This window comes from Ciconia boyciana, chromosome 4, assembly GCF_034638445.1.
Source record: "Ciconia boyciana chromosome 4, ASM3463844v1, whole genome shotgun sequence".
Lineage (NCBI taxonomy): Eukaryota > Metazoa > Chordata > Aves > Ciconiiformes > Ciconiidae > Ciconia > Ciconia boyciana.
The window spans coordinates 84,016,008-84,029,896 of record NC_132937.1 but is presented as its reverse complement, the minus strand read 5'-3'; the positions used below and the strand labels follow the sequence as shown (position 1 = coordinate 84,029,896).

The 13,889-nt window shown below is 35.2% G+C and overlaps 1 protein-coding gene across 1 annotated transcript in view; it reads left to right on the top strand.

Annotated features, from left to right (window-relative positions):
* The window catches only part of PRR16 (proline rich 16), a 169,165-nt gene extending 155,503 nt beyond the window's left edge, over window positions 1–13,662 (top strand). The window contains 1 exon segment of the mRNA XM_072860473.1: window positions 11,193–13,662. The gene's annotated coding sequence lies outside the window, so the exon portion shown is untranslated.
* Window positions 13,663–13,889: the final 227 nt, after the last annotated feature.

Genomic DNA, 13,889 nt, shown 5'->3' with positions numbered 1-13,889 from the left:
AGTGTCTTTGCTATATATCATGACAGACAGAAAGTCCATCCTACTTGAAAAAGAATTAACAGTGATTTTGGCCTTCTGTCCTGTGCAGAGGAGGAAATGCTTGAAGAGATGTTTCAAATATGCAGAAGACCATCTGTGACTTATCTGAAGAGCTGCAAACTCTCTTAGTTTGAACTGTAGCTTGGAAAACAACATTGGAGAGGACCTTGGCCAACTCAGTGGGCACACAGTAGATTCAGCACTTCAAACATAATTCCAATCCACATAGCCCAGAGCATGTACCACCACTCTGATTGGAATCACGATTTTGCAGCAGGCTTTCCTATATATCTGACTAACTGATTTAGATAAATAGATCCAGAGGTTTTATTCTTGTTTTCAACTTCAAGGCAGTCCCTCAAAATGACTAGCCTCTTTGGTGAACAACTCACAGAATCTGGCCTGATAGTTTGTGGTATTTTATTGGCCAGACAAACAGTGTATTTGAGGCCTGTGCTTAATGTGCAAAACACTGGATTGCACATTTTGCTAGTAACCTTTTCCCGAATAGCATTAGCAGGAGAGTTTAATGGGCTGTATTTGAATTCTGAGCTGCTTTTGTTGGTCTGAATATCTTTTTTGTTAAGGAAATCGCTCCAAAACCAGATGAGCATGGATACTTGTGTTGAAGCAGGGATGGCCAGCAATTTTCAGTCAGCAAGCCAGTCTGCACTGGCAAAGGTCTTGAGGTTTGCAAATGTTGATATTGAAAAAAAACCAACAAACCAGCCAACCAAAAAAAAAAAAAAAAAAAGAAAGGATTTAATGTTCATTGTGAGCCAAGTCTTTAAGCATATTTGATGGGCATTATGAAAGGCCTAAGGCAGAGATGCTTTATGGCTTTGAAGTTTTCCTGTAATAAGGAAAGAGATCTGAAACTAGGATAGATTGTTGCCTGTATAATCGTCCCCTTTTCCTGCTGGAGCTCACCACATGCTGCTACCTGTGCACTTGAAGTAGTTCTTCACTACATTTTTCACGTGTAGATTTTGATAGGGATGTCTGTGCTAATAACCAAGAGAAATTAAGTTCCTTAAAGGCTAAGTAAGTGGAGGTAAGATTTATTGCTGAACTTCTGTTTGACTGTCCCATCCAGTTGTGTATAACATTATACAGCATTAGAGCTGAATGGAGAAAAACAGTGATCACTAAATTTGTCAGAAAATATCATTTCATTCAAGTCTAGACTTCTGAGCATTCAGCTTAAAATGGTTAAACAGGCTACAGAAGTAAAGTGACCCACGGCAGATCTGCAAAATGAGAAGTGAAATGTTGATCTTTGTTTTCTTTGCCTTTTTCTAGAGTGTGTTTTTTTCAAATACAGTGTTATGTCACACCAACATAACAGGTCATTTTTAGGATTACTCAAAGTAAATTAAAAGGCATCATTCTGAATGCCTAAGAAAAACATTAATACTAATATTTCTGATAAACTGATATTTCTGCCATTTAAACATTACTTGCATATGGTTTGTTATGTTTGCAGTGGCAACCAAGCACCACACAGCCTCTTGCTCACTCTCCCTGCCCCTGGTGGGATGGGGGAGAGAATCTGAAGAGCAAAAGTAAGAAAACTTGTGGGTTAAGATAAGTACAGTTTAATAATTGAAATGAAATATTATAATAATAATAAATTATAATGAAAAGGAAAAGGAGAGAGAGAGAGAGAGGAACAAAACCAAAGGGAAGAAAGCAAGTGATGCAGCCACTCACCACCTGCCAAACAATGCCCAGCCAGTCCCCGAGCAGCGATCACTACCCCCCAGCCAACTCCCCCCAGTTTCTATACTGAGCATGATGCCATATGGTATGGAATAGCCCTTTGGCCAGTTTGGGTTAGCTGTCCTGGCTGTGCCCCCTCCCAGCTTCTTGTGCACCTGGCAGAGCATGAGAAGTGGAAAAGTCCTTGACTAGTATATGCACTGCTTAGTAACAACTAAAACATCAGTGTGTTATCAACATTATTCTCATCCTAAATCCAAAACACAGCACTATACCAACTACTAGGAAGAAAATTAACTCTATCCCAGCCAAAACCAGGACAGCATCTCTTGTTTTATATACAAGTATTTGAAGAAGCTGTTGAAATAGAAGCTGACATCACTTAAAATGAAAGTTTGAATTGAACCGTTGTGTATTTGCAAAAGTTTTAGCTTCCTGCATCTATTTTTATAATCTAGAAAGCAAGTACAATCTAGTAGAGTATATACCACTTCACAAATCAGAACTCTTTACCAAGGTTTACATTCATTGCATTTGAACATTCCCAGAAAATACATAGTGCTTTCCATAAGGAGATTCTTTCATACATCTTCAATGTAAATGTCATGTCGGGTCAATTTCTTTCATGCGTATTGTTGCTGAAGGTACAAGGCATATGAAGATGCTAGGTAATTCACTCATGCTTAGCTATGTTTTTTTTTTTCATCTTCCAATCTAAGAATATATTCAGTTACATTTTTAGAATATCTTTTGCTGTTTCCATTCAATTTCTTCCTGATACCGTGATTTCCTCGGGAGCTCAAGAAAGTAGCTGGTTAAGTCTTGGTAAATGAATGTGTAGAAGTTTCAGTATTTTTCTTTCACAACGCATGAAGTCTCAAGTACTAGATGCAACCCTTTCTATTGTGTCTTGTGATGGAAAGGGGCTGCAGCTGGTGGTCAGAAAGTCTTCCAGTAGGCTGCTGAAGTATGGAGGCTTGTAGTAATCACTATCCCACTGCTGCATGGCCTCAGGGCCTCTCTTGCACCTATAGGCTTCTGCCCAAGATTCAGCTCTGAGCTACTGCATAATTTCTAGCAGCTAAAAATTCATAGCTACAAAGACAAAACCTCCCAGTGTCCAGAAGCATCACAGAAAACCCTTTTCTTTTGTAAAGAAAAAAATTGAATTTGAATATGTTGACTGACCACAATAGTAATGAATCATTGTGAGTCTTCAGTCACATGGGCACGTTTAGGGAGAACAGGATAATGTAGTTTCAGTAATCTCCATATCTCTACTGGCAGTGAAATTAATTTTTTTGTTGTGTGGCAAAATATTTCTGCCAAATGATAAAGGAAAAAATAAATCCTGTAAAGCAGTTGTTAATGAACAGCATGTTGTCAGCTAGAATCACAAATTATTTCATCCCTCAATAGGCAAATCTGCAGAAAGGCTGTGCCAAAGTATTTACAGATATTTTCTGATGTCTTTTAAGTCCTTTTGGCTTGCAAAGTAGGCCTAATCCCAAGGCTGCTGGATTACTTGAGTAATTTGAAATAGATGAAAGATCAGTAAATGTCCAAAAAAAGCAGAAATATTGATAGTTACATTGTCTCCTACATGGCTCTTTTCATGCATATACTTTTTTTTTAAAAATAAGCAAGTGGAGGACTGCACTTATCATCCATCCTTCCTAGCTCCAGGCTGAATAAGAAAAGGTTACACCTGTCAGCTGGAAGATGTACTCTGGGGAGAATGATTTTCAAATCATTCGCATGTCACTTTAAGACATGTAATTACACAAAACCCTCTAAACTCTAAAAATTGAAACATAAACCTCAAAATTTTTAAATAATAGCAGATGCAAGTCCTTTAAAGCATTTAACTATTCTGTGTGAACTTTCACTTGTCCTGAGACTAATGTCCCTTTCACTGACTGATATTTTTTTTTTTTCCATTGGCATGTAGATTATGCCATATACTCAAATAAATTATTTTTATTCAGTGAGTGTAAGTTCACAGGGATTTGTAGTATCATCCTGTTTTCTGTTATATAGTCAGCTTCAGGAATTGACTGATTTAGAAGTAAACCACAGGAAATCTGAATTTTTACAGAAAAAACAGTGACACATATCGGATATGTGGTGTCTTTTCTAACCTGTCAGGCCTTCCCTCTCTGTTAGTTTCTGCCAACAACTAGAATGTAAGAAGGCAATGATGGCAAGGTCCTTAGATTAAGCAAAGACGTAATAGGTACAACATTGATAGGAAACTTCCCAGCACTAGATATTGGATGTGACATTCTTTGGCAGCTCATTGCAAATGCAAAGCTACTTCATACTTAATAATTTTGTTTCATTATTTGCTTGCTATGGCATTGCCCTGTGTTAAGCTAGATAGATAAAATTTGTAACCAACTCCCCAAGTGTGTTACTAGCTAATTTTTCACTAATCATTATAAATAGAAAGGTACTTCTGTTAGGGATTTAGATGTCTTTCACATCTCTTTCTTTTCCTAATCTTTGTTCTACCTCCATTTGACACAGATGTGCATTCAAGCTAATTAATGAAATTTGCTGTGACTCAGCATGAAAAGAAGGGCAAAAATAAGGGCAGAAAGATTAAAATAGTATCATGTATTATCTAGCTCTTATTTTTAAAAGCCTATATTTAAACCAAAAAAAATGCAGTAAGAATGAATAGGTGGGTTCCCTGGACCATATTGTTTTCCATATCACTATAGAAGATTCTCTTTGCACATCTCAGATACAGAACCTCAGTTTGGGAAAGTGGCAGTAGGTTTACCAAGCCATGCATCCCCACCCCCCCAATATTCAGCAGAAGGATGCTGCAAGAAGCAAGTTTTTGTTTATCACTAGCAATGTAGGGCTTATTTGTTTCTGTTTCAAGAGTATAGAAAGCCCTCAACAAGCATCAAAACTCTCTTGTTCTAGTGTTTGTGCTTGTAGGTTCAGTGTTTCAGAGTATTTACTTTCTGAAAAGATGAAGCAGAAATCTGTAGAGAGTGAAAAGGACAGAGTCAAATGCTGTTAACTTGTAACATGTAGATTAAAAGTATTGCTTGGATCTCAAAGGAAATCTGCAGTCAAACCAGAAAGTGGACCCAAATTTAGTTTTATATAGTTGTGCCTCATATGCAAGGCTAGCTTTATGGTTTAATTATTGTCCACTGAGCACTTGGTATAAATTATTTCAGTAATCCCTTGTAAAGTAATACTCAAATACTTTCTGTATTAAAAGACCTTATAGCTAAATAATTAGTCTACTGTTCAAGAACCATCACCAGACATTAGAGTGGCTGTCAGTACATCAAATTCATTTCTGTAGTATCATTAACATATCTCTTCTAGGGGTGTAACTAAGCTGAAGTGTAACTACTTCTGTATAGACAGACGCAATCTAGTTTTCACATTGGTTGCTCAGCTACTGCTGTTGGTACAACTGCAGTGGCTGCTTGAACAGTGGCTTTGGATGTGACCTTGCAAACTGCAGTCTGATTGGTTCCAGCCTTGTGGATATTGTCCAATATCTGTCCTGTAGCTAACCCAACTCAGCAGAAGAAAAAGAGAATTAATATATTACGTACATTGTATGTATACACATACATAGGATACATAAATAATGCACAAATATATATGTTTATATTTACATATATGTATATATATTCTATTACAGCCATTGATAAACAAGCATTTAAGTGTACTTGGCCTTGCTTTTTAAGCAAGTCTACATCAGAAGCCTAACTGTAAATGAAAATTAGGAAGATCCATGCCTTGTTCCTTTGACATGAAAGATAGCTCAAATTTTATATCATATTCTAGCACAAAAATACTGATTTCCTCTTCCTGATAATTGCTTGCTTTTTCTGTGCATGTTAGTCAAATACAAGATAAAATGTAGTCCAACACTATTTTTTTGAGAAAATAGCTTTTCTGTGAGCTAGTAAACATGTATCCCAGAGACAAAATGAAGAAAAAACACCCTCCCAGAAATATTTTGTGAGTATGTGTCTCATGAAGGATGTATCATAATATATTAAAAAACTAATGAAAAAATAAATAAGCTTCCTAGGAATGTATTCACACTTGGCATAACCAATTCTATCTTAAGACATGCTTTAAGATATTGCCAAAACAGTTTTCCACATCTAAGTGGATGAATGACCAAAAAGGCAAATGAAAAGAAAGAAAGTCATGTCAAGAAAAATGACCTGATAAAAATGTTTCAAAGGTTGAAAATGGTGAACAGAAATGTATTGTCTCAGCCAAAAATATGTCTGAGGAATTTTAAAAATGCTTATTTATACTTCCTTTCTGTACATGCCAAGGAAGTAAGATCTTACTTCTCTAGTTAAATTTATATATACTTCTCTTACCAGACAACATGCCTCTGGCCAGTGAACAAGGCTGCCAGAGTTTCCCAGGATACATCATCAGGACTTTTTCCAGTGCCACTCTTTGCCCTTTTAACATTTTTTGTCAGTTTTGACATTTTTGGCATTCATCATGGCAACCCCTAATGTAGGCTATTGACTTCCATGGTGTCAGGATATCACCTGGTAACTTTGGTTGGCTAGATTTCAGCTGTGTTGGAAACTAGTGGTGTCAACAAAAAAGGCTTAATTTCATGTTGTCAGTTCCACAAATTGCTTCTGTGAAGTCTAAACTGTTTGGGACATTATTGAGACAAGCACCACAGCAATTTGGCAAGCAGTCCATAAGTAACAAACAAGAAATTTTATGAGTTTCACGACAAGCATGATGCTCCTGACATTCTTTGCATGCTTCTGTTACCATTAATTTTTCATTATAAAAAAATTATTCTAGAGTAGCTCTTAGAGCCAATATTCTGATGTTCTTCATGTTTGTTGTGCAAACACACAAAAACCAGTAAACTTCTACAAATACATTCTTTAAGCAGTGTGAGTTCAATTGGAAAAGTGTATTTAATAAATGCTTTCATCATATAATCTCTGACATCATTTACAGATTTCTATTTAGGATTATCTTTATAGAACTATATATAGAACTGGTTTTAGAGAAAGCTCTAGAGATATCAAAGTTGGAACAACAGAGGACTTGATAATCACATTAGGGAAGCATTGTTAGGAGAGGTTAGCAAAACGATAAGAATAATACTACTGTAGAAGCTAATACATGCTGTCAACATATAAATGAATTATAGTGTGTAAAGGAAAAAATTGAAAATGTATAAATTTAGATATTTTGGGTTTTCATGCCATTTGCAATCTCTTTCAAAGCTTTGAAAGAAAAACTTCCAATAAGCAATTGGGAATTCTTGTTTGCTCATTGGCAAATAAATTATTTATAGACTGAAACAGTAGGATGAGGCAATCACACGTAAGTAAGTATTCTGAAGCTCCTGAGGAAAAAAATAGGAAGAATTACAAAGAAGTGTGGTGGTGGATTTGTTAACTTTCTGTGTTGTTTATATTTGGTTGTTTTAGTTTTTACAGAGAAAGATGTCTCAACTGTGCTATACACAAAAATACTAACATTGGCTTATATAGTTAAAATGTTGATGGAGAAATAAAATGCTGGGTAAAAACATCGCTTTTGCATTCAGCAGAATTCCTTTAATCATAAAACATATACGATTTTATCTGAGATGCTCTGGCTTCTAACTGAAGCTGTGTGTCTTCTGAAATCCGTTATTTAAATTAATACCTAAAAAAAAGTATGCCAGGGGTCATGATGAGGATTTCTTGGACAATAGCAACAAACAAAAAAACCTCTACAAAAGCATTCCCTTCCCTTTCAATAATTCTTTCTTCTATTGAAGGAATTAGCATAGTAATGCATCTTATCTGAAAGGAGTAAAAAACCTAAGGTAATATAGAGAAAATAGTCTATAACTGAATCTAAATATTTCTGTATCTTTCAGGTATACCTGAGTAACAGCTGTCATTACTATTTAAACAATATTTAGAAAATATGTACACTATGTTTAGGAGGATTTATTACTATGTGATTTTTTTTTTCCTTAGGAACATTTGTTATACACTTAAATATGTGAGTACAACTAATAGTTTGGCATGTGCTCTGACTGCTAGTGTGCTTATGACAGGTAACAACATATGTCCAAATTACGCTGTCTGTGATAAAATAGCCCAAATAACGGAGATTTTACTTAGGCTACTCTGTCCGGTGCTTTTATCGGACTCTTAAAATGATGTGGAAATTATATAGCTTAATATTAATCAAGTAAATCTCTCTTTCTCAATTGAATGTAAAGTGCATTTCCTAGTTGTTTTCTCATTTTTCTTGATAAAAGGCACTAGGCTCACCATAGAAAGTTGCATTTAAAGTATCCTTTTTTATGCTCATTGGCAGTCACCACTGCACTCATCAGTTCAAAGTTGATAAATGTCTTCTATATAATTTGCTTGTTGTCTTCCTGTCGTGCCACTATAGAATCAAAATGCATTTATTATTCTTTAAATACTGTAAGTTGAACCTGAGCACCTCTGTATCTGAATATCTTTAAAACAAAATGTATTCCTTATTCAGCTAAGCTTGGAGAAATGTCCCTTCCTACCATTTTCCTGTTTTGTACCAAACCTGTAAATCACTGTTCAATTTATACTAATCAGTGTATGCACAGCCATAGGTCTGAGGTGAAAGGGTGGTTCCCTTTAGAAACCTTTTCCCTTAATATTTTCCATCTGCAGTGTTCTGCATAGCATTCTGTGGACATAGGACTCATAACACATAGTGTGCATGACCAAACCATGGTCGTGGCCCTGATGAGGAGGAGGATGTCGTCATAGATTGGACTGGACTCACTTTCAGTTTTTAAGAAAACTGAGACAAACAGAAGGAAACAGGAGAGAGTAGATGTTTTTCAGGTAATACTGACAGAGAAGTAAAAGATAACTTTTTATTATGGAAGAGTAATTATCTGGTTTTGAACGGGGAAAACAATTACATTGGTTTCTCTGTTTTTTGGAACTAAATACTGATGCTGTAGACGGAAGAGAATGACCCGAAGATGCTGCCAAAGTAATGAAAGGGAGGAGAGGGGATGTGAGTGAACAAAGTCTTCCATAAATTATCTGAACTCTAGGTTCCTAGTAAGGTCAGGTTTTTTCACTATGAGGATATTGACAAGGTATGATGTAATGAAGGGATTTTGTAATGATTAATTAAATGTAGCAATCTGAATGTAAAGCCTTGCTGTCAAAATAGTAAAAACTATAGACTTAAGAACCAGACAGTTCAGGATAGGAATCTGTAATTAGTAGACATATTTTTTTTCAATGGCTGGCCTATTTTCTCTCTGTGCCTCACTTCTTCGTGTGTACAATAATGATTTGTAATTATGGAATTTTTTTGCAGGTGACAAGAGTAACTTCTTCTTCTGTTTTTAATGCTGGCATTTCCACCTTCTGAATTTTTCACTGAGCAAGCTTAACCATAATATTCTAATTTGAACAAATTCTTTATTAATGTGGAGAGGTGCATCACATTTTTCACAGTGGTGCAGTTTGTGCTTTTTAGCAGAGGTATCATAAAGAAACAAAAGGTGGGCTTTTCTTCTTTGGTAGAATGTTGATGAAATGAAGGTGGATGTCATGTGGTTGTATGACTGGGAATAAATCAAATTGTGTGGGTTGACGACCGAATAAGAGAGATGCTAGAGGAATCAAGGTATACCTGATATAACACTTACTGGTTTTGTGGGCATGATACTGAATATGTTTATGAATTGCAACCCAGAGGAAAAGAAAAAAAAATATATTGCTTTTCATGCCTACAGCTGCTCAACATTCTATTGTACTGTATTCTGAATAAGTTTGAGGAACAACTGTTTTCTGACAGAACAAAGACTATTTTAATTATTTCTGTTATTATTATTATTATTATTACTTTTACATATAAGTTTGTTGTACCATATTCATCCTGTTTCATGAGCATTAAGCCGAGTTCAAGGGCAATACCATCTTTTTCTCTTATTTTTATGATGTGTTAACATATATGAATCATTAGCCCAAATGTAATTGAAGCCAGAAACTGACAGCTGAAAAAGGGTTGTGTGTTTCTAGTGATACGAAGACTGTCCTCAGCTAAAAAATAAGCTGCTAACAGATGTTTAGGATACTCTTCTTTTTCATTAATAATGTGAGCCAAACCCTAAATAGTTGACTAGGAAAAAAATTTCCTTCCAGGCCAATTTTGTCATAAATTCATTATACCATGTTTGCTAGACTGCTGGGTTACATTGGGCCACTGTTACAATCCTGAATGTTAATTAAGTTTCCCTCAATAATTGATATTTTGTTTTAGTTGTGGGGAAAAAAATAAAAAGGGTTCACAACTCACCAATTTCAGATCCCTCTTTTTTCCCTGCCAAAGTGAAATTCTGTCCTACCCCTTGACAACCTTTATCAAATTGAAGCAAACTGAAGCAGTCAATATGAAATAGGAAGAAATGTGAATGAAGGGCTAGATTCATAAAACTAATGTCAAAGAAGTAATTTTCCTCCCCCTTGCAGTATGTAGCTCTGGGTGTAAATCACCAACACTGGAAGAGGAAGTTCTCATTCTTTTCCTCAGGAGGTGTGAATTTAATCATTTAACCCAAGTTAGTGCCCTAGCTACCAACAGGTAATTATCCCAAGGTCTCTCCTTTTGATGCTGCTTTATCTTGTCTAATAAATAAAGCAGGGAAATTCAGTGAGTCAGTGAACCTCAGCACTAGATTGGAGCATTATTCTCTTTCACTTACTCTAGGACTATTTTAGTGTTTTATACAAATTAAAGCAGTTTCACAAAAGGGAATGTGAAAGACCCAAATCAAAATTTTATATAGTATTTTAGTGATTAGGAAACTTAACTGTCAGGTGAGAAACTTCTGCTGAATTAACTTTCTATTTAATTTGAGAATAGGGATTAGAATCCAGATTCTCAGGTTAAATTAGACTTGAATTCTCAGAGGTTTTCTCAAATGCTTAATGTATAGCTCTTTATTTTTAGAATCTCAGGAGTTTTTGTTTCATTTTGTGCCCTAAGACATATTGTTAAGCTGAATTGTTATGTTAGGTAGGTTAAGAAGGGTAATCTTCTTAAAAAGAATAATAAAAAAAAGATTAAAAAATCATAATTTCAAGATCCCCATATACTCCAAGACCTAGGATAGTAACGATCAGTTTCTCAGGTGGTGTAATATAATGTGATTCCAAAGACACCATTGAAGTTAAACCCATTTACCCCAGCAGAGAACCAAGGCTTGTATCAATAATAAAGTACAACTGTAAAAGGTCAAGTTTCAAAATATAATTCTTTGAACTCTTGCTTACATGAAAAATGGAACAATCATTCAAAATTCTGCTTTGTTTTCTATTAAGTTTGTCTATTTAAACTAACATTTTTATAACTTTGTCCTTGTCTTCTTTTGTTTTTAACAGCACCTTCAGGCTTGAAGGAATATCTATACCTGGAGGCACGTCAGTTAATTTCTTGCATATCAGATTCATCATTGTGGCTTCTTACAGGCCAGATCTGAGAAGTAACCAGGAACCTGACCCTCTGTGGAGAATGGAAAAGCCCTTCAAGTCAGAGCACAACTGATGACGGGTGTAATCTGCATTGAATCATCTTTCTCAGATCTGACAGCTACTAGCTGAGTTCTGGCAAAAGCCACAGCCTTAAATTCCATTTAGTGGGAAAGAAGAATAAAGAGGACTAAATGTCTTGCCCCATTGCAGAAACTGCTCTCTCCAAGCCTTGAGTTCTGTGCTGAGCAACCAGAGTAACAAACAACGAGTTTTTCGTGGGTCCAGCCAGCATCCAAAAATATTTTGATATGTAGCCAAAAGGAGAAATGAAGCACTTAGGTGATAGCAGAAAATGAATTCATTTACTGTAACAGAGGAATGTTACTGTTTGTGGGGAAAGAAGACCTCTGTCATCCCTTGTACATATTCAAAGCCATACAGGAACAGGGCATCGGTGATGTTAAATTGCTTAAAAGGATGCTGTCTCCTGTCCTCCACCCAACTTTGAAGAAGTTCAGCTGTTAGAGATTGCATCTCAATGCACTTCTAGTATTTGCACTGTCACTTCCATTCAGGGTAATGATGTGCGCCACCATTTGCACAGATGGCCCCAGGAGATTTTTGACCACAACAAGCTATATTTTGCTGGGGCTCCAAAAGGAATTAAAAAGTTAGAACTGAAGAAAAACATTTGCGCTCTCTTTCACTATGGGGATCTCTTCACAGAAAGGACTATGGTCCTTTCTTAGGTTTAAATAAATACATACATATACATACATATATATATATATGTATATATATGAAAAAGCATCAACATGATAAGGTGTATTTAAAAAGGGGATATAATCTTTTTTAATAGCATCCATTTTTTATCATATTAGCAGCCAAGAAATTTAGTCTATTGAATTATACATCAAAAATGTTCCTATTGAACATTGACATTGTAGTCCCAGTTACTGTTAAAGAAGTCATTTGTAATATGTATTTGACATAAAATTTTTCTAGCCATTTGTCTATACTTCATGGAGAAATCTAACAGACAAGCAGCATTTTCAGTTTATTTTTCTAAATAAATGTGTTGTTTATATTATTTGCAGTCACTCATTTTGGCTGGCTTTCGTTATCTCCAAAAATGATTTAAAGAGAGAACCAAAACACAGGAATTGTTTGTTCATGCTAAGCTGTAATGATTTGCTGACTGAAAGCTTTAATATAAATACTGTAATTTGTAAAATGATGAAGTATATTTATACAGGCAAATATGTATGGAAAACAAGAGGTGGTATTTTAACTCTTAATTTCAGAACATAGTTTATTTTACTATCCACATGAAGAAATCTAAATATATAATGGGATACATTTTTTATTATCAGTGAGTTTTAGCAAGGGAAGATTTGGATGTTTAAGAATGAAAGGAATGTAGTCTAATAATGGTGGTTTCCAAAATTATCCAGAAACCTTTTGTCAGCTGTCTCATTTTATTAAAAAACTGGTTTAGTTTTTTGTTTGGGTTTTTTTTTTGGTGTGCTTGTGTTAGTGCTTTTTGTTTGGTTTTTGTTTGGTTTTTTGTTTGTTTTAGCATACTGACAAGGCCATGAAGTTAATACTATTTGATCACAAACAATTTGAGAAGCTACAGAATAAGAGGTTGTTCCTTAGAACAATCTACAGTTTACAGTTAAGAACAGTCATTGTTATCCATCTACTGCAGTGTTTTGTTATCGAGTTATTGAACATTTCAATGCTAGAGCTGTTTTGAATAAAAATATATTTTTTCCTTTTTTCTTAGTCCATTAGCCTGTGTGTAATTTTAAGAGAAAAGTAAAGCATGTGATTCCCAGTTCACTTAAAACATTCATCTTAAATCCAGCCATATGTATCTGATTTATAAAGCTGAATAGGTTTTTCTTTTTTTTCATTGCTTAATGGAACCTATTAAGTGCTCACTAACAGAAAAATGATCTTTCAACAACAAAAATTTGAAAATTCAAGCCTTTTTTAATCTGTGGGTTAACTTTGTAAAGGGCAGATATCTTAAAAATGTGTTGCTCTGCTCTAATGTGCTAACTAGTGTATGCGTGTGTTTGTGTGTGTGCATGCATGCGCACCCTTACCTGCTGATGAATGAAATGCCAGCTCTGCTGAAGTAAGTGCCACACATCCTGTTACTACAAAAGATGCTCATGTTATTGTATTTTTTGGAGAAAGACCAGAGCTCTGTCTTTGCTTGTGACTCTGAAGCCATAAATAGCTTTTACAGTTTGTCAGGAAATCACAAAATGAAATCATTAAGTGAATGTTAGCCTCCCTCATTTGGAAAAACTTGGGATCAACTCATGGTTTGACTCTTTTTTTAAAGAAAGTTAGTGGTCAATTTCCATTGGTGCAATGGATAAATGAAATGTTTGTATTTGTTAAAGAATGGTGGCTGTGTTTTGTTCCCACACATTTTAGCTTATGGTTGGCTTACAGTCTTTTAACTGTGATTTTGTTTCTGTGTCATTAGAATAACATATCTGGACACACAACTTGCATGGGCTTGGTTTTGCTCCCTCTTTGGATAACCTGTATTTTAAAACTGAAGAGCTTATTCTTTGAGACTAATAT